This window comes from Mustela erminea, chromosome 1 (genome assembly GCF_009829155.1).
Source record: "Mustela erminea isolate mMusErm1 chromosome 1, mMusErm1.Pri, whole genome shotgun sequence".
Taxonomy (NCBI): Eukaryota; Metazoa; Chordata; class Mammalia; order Carnivora; family Mustelidae; genus Mustela; species Mustela erminea.
This window is the reverse complement of record NC_045614.1, coordinates 201,607,249-201,619,277: the sequence shown is the minus strand read 5'-3', so window position 1 is coordinate 201,619,277 and position 12,029 is coordinate 201,607,249. Positions and strand designations below refer to the sequence as shown.

General features: G+C 36.4%; 1 pseudogene; it reads right to left on the bottom strand.

Moving 5' to 3' along the window:
- Positions 1-8,296: 8,296 nt before the first annotated feature.
- On the bottom strand, positions 8,297-9,047 carry LOC116567381 (annotated as a pseudogene).
- Positions 9,048-12,029: the final 2,982 nt, after the last annotated feature.

The following is a 12,029-nucleotide window of genomic DNA, read 5'->3' as shown; positions in this document are numbered from 1 at the left end:
AGAGGAAGGAAAAATCCCTTATTTCCAAGAGTTAGTCATTGTTAATATGAGCTTCGTAGATCTTTACTGAAAAAGAAAGAATAAACATTGTTGAAGTTCCTCAACACTTGTGTGTATTGTAACAATAATTTTTAATGATTTTGTAATGTTTCAGAATGGATGTACCACGTTTTATTAATTCTTAGTTGTGTAACATATGGATAATCTAAGTAAAATATTATTCTCTGACTTGAATTTCTAATGTTACACATCTGAATAATGAATTCTTTGCCTCTCTATGACATACAAATTTCTACCCAGCCTAAAGTAGAGGCCTTGCTAGGGAACAAATTTTTTCTGTTAACAATGCATTATTATTGCTGTTGTAATTATAAATGCATTGCTACTGGAGAAAATTATTTTATTATGAATTTCAGTGTCTAATCCCAAGGATTAGTTTTTATCCTCCATACTGCAGTTTTAATAATATAATATATCAAGGATTTATTTACTGTTTTATGTAGAGCCACAGATTTGTTTATTCAGAGAATTTCAAGCAACCAGATTGCAAAACTGAGAATAACTTGCAAATTTGATTAATTTTCTTATCTCAGCTGGGCTCAACTTTAAGAGCATGAATCCTGACACACAAAACTTTCTTTCTATTGCAAATATTCTAACTTGGAAAAGAGAAGAATATTATTATCAGTGATACTGTTTATTTTACTGTTCTTCTGTTTGAAAAGATTCCTTAACTAGAGAAATTATTTATACCACTGTTTTCCTGCTTGCATTCAGAGCACATAAAAACATTGAGTTGCCTAATCAAAGAAGTTGTCTGACTTTTTTACCTGCTAACTGGGATTGCAAAAGATGTTTTAAATCCATTTGGACAAAGATTTTTTTTTTTTTTAAACAAGTGGTTCCCTCTTTTATCATCTTTTAATTCTTTTCTCCACATCCTGGGTTCAGTGGCTATTTTCAATGAAAACTCTATTAGCTGTAACTCACTGGTATCATTAATCAGATAGTATCTTTCTAACAGCCAGCCAGGATTTCTCAGAGGAAGCTGGCATAATTTTCAAGGATGTAAAGAAGTATAAGGTGACTGATATTCTTAGATAAAACTCAGTTTACTCATGGTACTCTGGACCCAACGAACATAGGGTCAGTCCTTCTCTGGCATGGCTACTGTTAAGGATGCAGGTACTCAGGAAGCTAAGAAAACTGGATTTGACCACGAGGTGTTCTGCCTTCTTAAAAGAGCCAAACTTTGGCCACCGACTGTCAGTCAGTGCCTTGTGCTCACTGAGACCTATTCATTTCTCTTCAAAATGCCAGCAGTCTCAGGAATGCCAAAATAACCTCTTACCTGTTTTATGGGGAAGCATTTTGTTTCTGCTCCGAGGGAGCAGGTAAGAGTGTGAGCATACACACAACTGCTTTTCTGAGAAAAGTATTTCCTTTCAGATATTCCTGTTGTCCACCTCCACCGAGATGGGGGAGAATCCTGCCCACATACCTGGGAACCTGGATACTCAATTGTGTGTGTCTCACTTCTGTTACACAGTCAATTGAGGCAATGCATTATTTAAAACAAACAGCCGAAAGAAAGAAAGAAAGAAAGAAAGAAAGAAAGAAAGAAAGAAAGAAACAACCTAAAGATGATGCTTTCTCCTTCTCTTAATTCAAATCCCCATGAAGCTTGATAACCAGACGGGACAACTGAACAGTCAGTCCCATTATGCCCCTGCTCCATGCTTCCCAACACAATGTCCTGGGATGTTACTAAAAAACCATTGATGAGAAGGTCAAATGCCTGCATTTAAGTTAAAATTACTGTTGAACATGTATCATTTATTACTTTGTCCCCAGTGATTAATGGCACGCCCATAGTGGGGGAGGGGTAAGAAAAGTAGTTTCTTATTCTACATTGATATATTTTCTAGTGTTAGATAATGGATAATGATGTATTTCCTCTTTCCCTTGATTGTTAGGTTACTCAGGTAAGCTAAGTCTCCCCCCAACTTTTTTTTAAAAGATTTTGTTTATGTATTTGACAGAGATCACAAGCAGGCAGAGAGAGAGGAAGGGAAGCAGGCTCCCCGCTGAGCAGAGAGCCCCTTGCAGGGCTTGATCCCAGGTCCCTGGGATTATGACCTGAGCCAAAGGCAAAGGCTTTAACCCACTGAGCCACCCAGACACTCCTCCCTTTTTGTTGTTTATTGAGCTATATAGCATATGGCTCAAATAAATGTTTGTATCTGATTTTCTATTGTGTGCTAACTCGACTTTTTTTTTGCAATGAATAAGTTTTCTCCCACACTTTTCCTCTGTTTTTCACAATTTTGTTGATTAAATTTAATTGTGACAGGACCACATGGGAACTTTTTTGTGGAATGGAAGTGGTCTGTATCTTGATATAGTGGTTATGTTGGTGTATACATTTGTCACAATTCACCAAGTTGTACCCCTTTAAGAATAGGTGCTGTTTATAATATCTAAATTACACCTCAATAGAAGCGGGTTTTTAAAAAAAATGAATGTACAGAATAAAAATTCATATATTGACTGCAGTTTCCGTTTGCAAACTAAAACATCGTTATTGATCTTTACATGAAAGAAGCATATTATTTCAAAATATAATTAAAAGTTTCCTTGAGAAACCTTCCAATGTTCACATTAAAGATGGTCACTCTGGTTAGTAGTAAGTATAAGAAACTGAGTCATATGAAGTAGAGATAAGCCTCAGAAAATTAACTAAAAGTACGACTTTGGGAAGTGTCTCCTCTTGTTGTAAAATTGAACCCAATGGTTTCTCTCTCATTAAGATTGAAATAAAATTTTGTGTTTCTATGAGAATCCTAGAGTCAATGCATGGTAAATACACATTTATATATGTAATTTTCTACTGGATTAACAAAAGATGAAACAAATTTACATAATCTCACAACCTTGTATAAGTCCATGTATATTACAGTATAATACCCATGACCTCACAGAACACGGGACATAAAATAGTTCAGCAGCCGTACCAGCTGTGGCAATTCTCCAGGTACGTTATCAAAAACCTGTAAGTAGCATTCTTTGGGGTCTAATGCTAAGGCCTGGAGACAGGATTCTGGTTTTTTTGTGACAAGAACTCTAAAATTTGTTGAGTATGGTTTAAGTGGCCTCACAATACTCACCCCAAAAAGTAACTATGTGAGGTGATATATACGTTAACTCACTTGATTATGGTAAATATTTTATAATGTACATGTATATGAAATTACCATTGTACACTTTAAATACATACAATTATGTTTGTTAATTATACCTCAATGAAACTGGAAAAAAAGAAATTCTGGATAGGAGCTGTAACAGTTCTGGCTCCGTCTCCCATAGGACACTCAGACCAAGTCAACAAGAACAAGGTGATTAACTACCACATGGAGGTCATCCTTCATTAGGAGGAGCCGGAAGAGACTGAGAAATGTGACAAACAGAATGCTTCTCAAAATCAAATTAAATACTTCTTTAACAACCGGAAGCAAAAGCCATAGATAAATCAAACCAGTTACAAATGATAACCTAAAATGATAATGGAAGTATCAGCAAAAGAGTAAATCATTTAAGCAAGAAAACGAGCCAACTGAAGGCAATTTTAGCACTTTGAGTAAGGGAGACAGAGTGAGAAAAGTACAATGTCACAACACACAAAGAGTGTCTCAACAATAAAGCAGAGGACACAGTATAAATGTTACAGAGACATAGGAGGATGAGGCATACAAACACACATGCACACACACCTCACACTTGTTGCCTCTCCGAGAGTCTTATACTTTTTGTTTGACAGAAAGCTTTCAAAATACTATGGAGGCATGAATCAGATATAAAGGTATTTGTAGGTGAAGAAGTGGGGGTGGGGAATTTACTACACTTGTGAGAAATGGGACAATGTAATATTAGCTAGAGAGGGTAACAGACTTAGGGAAATATTTTTAGGGGATGCAGACTCAGTTTTTTGATCTGATTGAAGAAAACAGCAAACAGTGAAGATTGAGGATGAAGAAAAGGTGTGAAGGTATCATTTGGGAAAGTAAGAAAATAAATGGATATTAAAGGAGAAATGGAAGATAAAGGTTGATATATTTATATATCAATGTGGCTATTCAGAGGACATTTTAAATAGGGCAATTATAGAGATTGTCTATTGGCTCAAGAAAGTGTGAAGCGTGTTTGTTAGAGAGTGGAATGGAGTCACATAAAGATCTGAATTTGGGAAGAAAGGACAGAGGGAGGGATATAAGGGTATATGTACATATACATTTTGTCCTAGTATACTTGGAAGCCAGGAACAAAGGAGTCAGGAGGCTGGGGGATGGTGAGGACAGGATAAACATGTGCCATTAGTAAGTGGGTAGGCTGAGTTATGTAACTAAAAGATTATCAGTCTTTAACAAAGTCTGAAGTCCTAGTAGGACAGTTGGTTTGATGCTGTAAGTCAGAGTCAAATTGCTAAATGGTAAAGCAGACAGAGGAAGAGAATGGTTGCTGGAAAATCTACATTAATATTAATAGCCAACACTTCTTGAGCATTACTAAGTGAAAGGCACTCTTCTAAGTGAACTGCATGGTTTAACTTATTTATTATTCATACATGATAAGAGCTGTTAATATCTCCATTTTGTCAGGGGCACAGAGAATCTAAGTAATTTGGCCAAGATTTCAGAGCTTATAAATGGCAAATCCAGGCGTAGAACCCAGACTTCTGATGCTAGAGGTCATGCTTTCAACTCCATCACTATTCTGCCTCCCATTTTAATGAAACAGATGAATGGTAAGTGATAACATTTTACTTTTTCATAGGCAGCATTTTGAGGGAAGTTTCAGGCTTGCAAGAAAATAGATGCCTCTTAGAGGCATCTGGCCTTCTCCCTTTCATCCCTCAGAGCAGCCCTCTGCTTTCTGAAAGGTAGTGACATCCACTCATGGTCCATTCTGCCTCCATGAGCCCATGTTCACATTTTTTTGCCTTGTGCTAGCCAGGGCTGGGGTCAGTCCTACTAATTTTCTTTTTAAAATAAATATCCTATGTCTTCGTAGAATATTATAAGATTAGAAAAGTCACTGAAGATGATGGACATTGTTTCTGTTATGTATTACTATGCAAATGATGACCTCAATTGTTAGTGTCATAAAATGGCAGACATTTATTATTTCTTATGATTATGCAATCTTTAAAATGATTGGCTTTCCTTAAGCAGTAGGTAGTAAGAGTTACTAATATTTGACGTTATCATCACCATCAGCAGCAGCATCATGATATAAATGATCCACAACCAGGTATGAGAGAATTTATATTCCTTCTCTTCTTGGCACCCCAACACCCTTGAGTCAGGAGTGTAGGACTGTGGGAAATCTCAGAGGCTGTGTTTCCTGAGTAAATCCAGGAATGTTTTGAGGAACTCAGTCAGTATGATATTGTAGAAAGTTTTTGACCAAATATGAAAAGACTTGATGGCCAGTGTGTGTCCACCACTTGATAGCTATGATAATTTGGGCAAATCCAAATCACCTGTATTCCCTGATTATTAATTTCTTCACATAGTCAGTGGGTGGGGGTTACTTATCTCACTAGCTTATTACAGCGTAGCTGTGATAATCAGATGGATGGTATGTGTAAGGTTGTTTAAAAAGTGTAAAGTGCCAAACCAAAATACTTAAGTATGTACTGTTACCTTTCCTACTGTGGTACTGTTTCAAAAGCTTTACACGTGTTAAGTCATCTGCAGGGTCATTGCTATTATTGCCCCTCCCGCTCAACTTTACTTTTGGAGACTGAAGCACAGAGAGGGCCAGTAAACTACCCAAAGCCAGGTTGCTTATAAATGACGGAATGAGAAACCAGAGAGAGGTAGGTATCGACTCCTGACAGGAAAGGATCTAAAGAACACTGAGCAACACTACCAGATGCCACCATGAGGGCATAGAATGACTGGATCTAGGAGGGAGGCTGGGCATGGGGTGCTGGTCCCAGGCTGACAGGGAGGAGCTGAGTGCAACTTTCTTGATTATATCTTCATTTGGAGGCATTGGATGTAGCAGAGGAAGATTATTTCCTTCAGGCTTTCTTTTAAGGTTCCTTTAACCAGTCCTTTGGGAATTTTACCCTCAAGCTGAAACCCAGCTTCTACATTTGGGAATTTGGGGCTCTTGACAAGGAGTTTTCCCATCTTTGGTTTTAGACAGAGGAACTGGCTTGGTCCTTAGTGATTTTCTTTACCATATTGGATTTAGATCATATTGTTCCTTTCATTTCCTTTTTCAATCTGTAAAACAGGAAAGAAGATAAAATATAATAATGATTACCCCAGCAATAGTCCAAACTCCAGATGCTCATCTTCCAAGGTCTGAATCTGAGGCCTTAGCTGAATATTCAAACAATTTCTTCTTATCCTTATAGTCATAGTTCCTAGGATTTTAGAGAATGCAGACAATTTCATGTATAAAATTAAAATGCATAGTAAAATCAGATGGTAAAAATTCAGGAAAAAATTTCACCTCCCAGATATGTGCAACCTGTTTCATAGGTGGCTTGACTCTGAAAAAACACTATTTTCTTAAATTGTGTACATTTATTATCTGAAAAATACCCATAAATTTGACTGTGATCTTGACTCTTCCTAACATTGTCAGGTGCTTATAACTTGGGTTGAAAATAAAATCACTGATGCAGAATGAGATACTAAGAATTCATTATGCCTTTAGCAAACGTTTCTTGAGTGCCTACTTTAGGGAGACACTGTGCTACTGCAAAGGAGAGGAAAAGGTAATCTCAAACCTTAAGGAATTCCTAAAAGGGAAACTGTCAGATGAGTAAGAATTCCAAAACTGAAGGAATGATTAGCTCATAGGAGCCTGTCTCTTTAGTGGAAAGTCAGAAAAGTTGTAGAGCTGGCCAGCGGGCACCAAGTTGCCAAGAAAGTCCCAAGAGGGAGTGCCTATATATAAACTGGGGTGGAGGAGAAAAAGCTGGGCCACTGTCTCGTACATTCAGATAAATGAGTGAGTCGTTAAGGACTACTACTCTATATACGCCAGAATCTAACCAAGACAGAAGGTTCTAGTACGTAGAGATGTGCCAGGTCACAAAAATGAAAATCAATGGGTTCAGTCCCACGTGAATGAATGAATCAAGTTATATGCATGTTGAGCACTTAAGGAAAAAACCAAAGGAGAATCTGGTATAGCTTTTTTCTGTGCCTCTCTCTTTGTAGCTGGGTATACCTGGCTTCTTCTTCTTCTTCTTTTTTTTTTTTTTTAAAGATTTTATTAATTTATTTGACAGATGGTGATCACAAGTAGGCAGAGAAGCAGGCAAGAGAGAGGAAGACAGAGAGCCCGATGCAGGGCTTGATCCCAGGACCCTGGGATCATGACCTGAGCCAAAGGCAGAGGCTTTAACTCACTGAGCCACCCAGACACCCCTATGCCTGCCTTCTTTTGCAGTCTCTTCAAGAATATCTCCCTTGAAGACAAGGACTCTCAATGTTTTCTCTCATTCTAGATGTGGTCTACAAACAAGTCAGTGCCTGAAGCAACCCATAAGGTTCTAGGAGAACTAGTGGAGGAACCATGGTCCATGAATTTCCAGGGAAAAGAAGGAGCATACCAACTTTTCCATCGGTCCTGTGACCTGGATTAGTAAGAGTGGTCTCTGAGTATGTGTGGGGAAGTGCCTACCAAAATGAGTAGAAAGAAAAGGTTCTCTGTACTTACTCATTTCTAGCAGATACATTGTTCTTAGCTGGTTTTTTAACAGTGAGAGAAGGCAGCCATTGATGCCATGTGAGCAAACTCATGGTCAAGGACACCCCTGGAATCTATATGGATCTTTTGGGAGCAATCTCCAGCGTACTACGAATAGCATGAAACCCACTAAATGTGACATTAGACTGAAGAAGGCACAGCATTTTTTAGGGGCAAAGGATCATTATTCAATGCTTATTGTTCATTGCCTTCCATGTGGAAGACAGATGCTTTTTATAAACAACATGCAAGCAAAGGATGCTAATACACTTTTTTTAATGAGTTGCAGTGATTGGAGTTCCATAAAGTGAAGTGGTAGTAGAGTGGACTTTGATGGGGGACAGAGATTTAGAAATTTAACTCTGCTCTTAACTTTCTCAAGAAGCATGTGGGGTTTAAGGGTTTACTCATGCATAGCCAAAGTTTCAGTTCCTTTTCCATTTCTTTTTTGTTATTGAGGTTGTTGTTAATTTTTTTTTTTTTTGGATGTATGATCTTATTTATTTGTTACTCTTAGAAAATCTCATTTCTGATTGCACTCAGGCTTAGAGATAAAAGCTCTCAAAGAGGACAGCCTCTGTTTCTTGGTAATCTGATCCTGGAGTTTTTCTTTGGCTTCTTAACATTCTCTTGGCCAAAAGTTTAATATATTCTGCAGTCTATTTCTTATTTTTCTAAGTACTCTGTTTCTTTATGACAATACATCAGTGTTTGTACTGGAGGAACCTGGAGAAACAAGATGCTGAATCTTGGGTGCTTTGCTTCTAGAATTCTTCTTTGTCTTTCTCACAACATAATGGTAGGCATCATTTTCTTTAGAGAGATTGAAATGTTTATGGGTTCTGCTAGGTCTTTTGGGCCCTAGGTGATGAAGCTCAGTAGTATCAGTGAATCCAGAAAAATCCCCCCAACCCCCACTTTTTTTTCTTACAATGACCAATTTGAGAACATTGAGATTGGCACACGCAGTTCAACCCTGAACAGATTTGTGCTTTCTTTCTCCAGTCCTTCTTGATCCGTAGCAAGAGTGCCCCTTACTCAGCAGCAGGCAGACACAATCATGGGTCAAGATACCTTCTTTCATGGGGAAGCCTTGCTTGTCATTGCCACCACTGATTCAGACCACGTAACACTTCCACTCTTTACCCCAAGCATCAGCAGCAACTTCTGTGACATATGCTTCTCATAAAAGGTACAGTTTGTGAGTTTGTGTTCATTGTCTACTTCAATGAGTTTCTGGCATCAGGAACTGGGAAAGAGATGTTCAGCTTCATCCTAACACAGCCTACCACCACCAAGGTACCATAAAAAAGACCTTTTTCAATAATTCTTGAAGCTAGTTTTGCAAAATTGAGAATCAGATTGAAATCCACTACATGTTATTGTAATTAAGCTACAAAAATTAAATTATTCAAACATTTTTTTTAAAAAGTAGAATGGAATTGCTTATAATGAATGTATTTCACTTTCCACATTAGTTATCTTTTAAAATTTTATATGCTTTTTACCTCTAATTCTAAGTATCTCTTAGTTTGGGGACAATCATTCAATTGATTTTAGTAATGTATATTGTCCCTATCAGAGGTGATGTTCGATGCAGTTTAGAACTTGTTTGGACAGATATTTATGGTCTTATTGACTTGCAAATATAAACTTGTTATCCAAAAACATTTATAATGTGATGTTAGCTTGTAAGAAGTGATGACTTTGAAGATGCTTTCTTTATCTTCTCAGCAGTGTTACATTCAAACTTTGGAGACTGAAAGATTTGAGACTTCAGCTAAAAGCACTAATTTTGCTGCCTGAATTTATTATGAGAGACAAAAGAAGAAGTCAAGTTGGCTGGTACAATTTTACCTTATCTTCCTTGATGTATAATTGGTTTTAGTAGTTTGGATTCATTTAAAGCTCTCATCTTTCTATATGTAGCACTTTTCTGCAGAAATTTTAAAAGAACAAAATGAACACTTTTATTGCACTATCTCCCTTTTAAACATGGTTATTTATAAACATTTAGGATGAACTGCATTTCAGAAAGTTGATTGATTGGCTGTCCCATTTTGGAAGAAGTAGGACCATCTGTTTTAGAGAGAGAGAAAGAAGAGAGTGCTCCATTTTCTATTTGAAAGAAATTCACCACTTAAAATCCAGGTATTTTTTAGTGTTCAAATAATCAAAGTTAAATTCTTTTCAGAACCTTCACTTGATAGACCTTTCAGTGTATGTTTTGATTAACTGTCTGGTTGATGGATTGATGACCCTTTCCCCATTGGGCTGGATTGACTGTGAAGGTGTCTGCAGTAAAAGGACCATGCTGTGTATTTTGTGAATGAATTCAGCTGATGATCTTTCTTTGGTAATTTATAAGAGACAATGGATGGGTAGACATTGGGACTTCAAAGCAGCACTCAGCTTCTTCATTCTGATATATTTCATATACCTAATATATGAATTTTACAATGTATCAATTACAATATAAAGTTTATGTTTATGAAAAAATATTAATATTTTAAAAGACATGACCTTATTTTACTACCATACAATTTTTAAAAAAAAATTTTATTTATTTATTTGACAGACAGAGGTCACAAGTAGGCAGAGAGGCAGGCAGAGAGAGAGAGGAGGAAGCAGGCTCCCTGCTGAGCAGAGAGCCCGATGCGGGGCTTGATCGCAGGACTCTGGGATCATGACCTGAGCCAAAGGCAGAGGCTTTAACCCACTGAGCCACCCAGGTGCCCCCCTACCATACAATATTTAATTAATGAAAGCTTAACTACTTCTATAACTGTATGAATAACACTAATACCCCAATTCTGGTTTGTCTAAAAACTCTCCTGGAGAAAGGGAGGGAAATACTCTTTATTAGTGATGTTTGGGAAAGTTATTTTAAATTTTCCAATTAAACTTCCCTTAGACTCTGAAACTAGGCTGCTGAATTCAAATTCCAATTCTACATTTCATTATTGTAGGTCTTGAACAAGTTTCCATAACTGCCCTGTGCCACATTTTTTTCTCTATAACTAAGATCATATTACCTCTTATAGTATTATGAAGATCACATGAGTTATTAGATACCTAGAATGTTATTAGATACCTAGAATAAGTTAGTTATTAGAATAAGCTAGTTATTAGATACCTAGAATAAGAATAAGTTATTCTTATTACTTTTTATTATTCTCGGTAAATAAAAAATTATAAATAAATGAATAAATAATTTTCATGAAATTTATTACTGATTTATAAGATGCACCTGTCTCAGCTTTTCACATGGAGCTTCTGCTTTTTCAACTAAATAATAAAAATTATTATTAAATTAATTAATTATTGATAATAATTAAGTAATTATTTTTAATTCTCTGTAATTCTATCATGACAACTTCTTCTACAACTTTCTATTCCCTGATGGAATTAAGTAACTTTGTCTTTAAACCAATTTGTGGATTCATGTCATTTGTAAACAGACCTGTGTCTTCAGTAGGTCTGACCCTCCGATAAATCACCCCAGACTGTATTCCATACGGTGATGTATGGAAGTGATGAATCACCAAATTGTACACCTGAAACTAATATTGCACTGTATATTAACAAACTGGATTTTAAATAAAAACTTAAAAAATACTAACATAGAAGTTGATTGAATAACAATTCTAATTATTTATTATTTAGTTGATAAAGCAGAAGCTTTAAATAATAAATAAATTTATTAATTAATAAATTAATAATAATTCTAGCCTAAAGAATTGTGGTTCACATCTGCGAATTGCTAGGCAAGATGGGATGTTGGCAACATACTAAAATCCCAGAAGGCCTGTTTTTTCTGCATCTTCCTATGAAGGCCACTAAAATTAAATAATACAAACTGAGGCATTTCACCAATTTCCACTAACTAGATAGTTACTGAATATCTACCACGTGACACACTTTTTATTACCCTTTAGGAATGCAAAAGCAAATAAGATAGAATCTCTTTTTTTAAAGTCTCAGTAAAATAGAAAGGCTATCGAACATTTGAGCATCTATAATTTGCTTTGCACCAAGAAGTATATATGTAGGTCTGGGTAACTGAATAAGTGTAGAGCATAGTCAAGATCTTCAGTGTGAACTGTGAAGATCAATCCACAAATTGGTTTAAAGACAAAGTTACTTAATTCCATTAGGGAGTAGGAAGTTGTAGAAGAAGTTGTCATGATAGAATTATAGGGAATTAAAAACAGAGGAAGACATTTTACTGTACGGTTTGCTTATAGTACATCCTG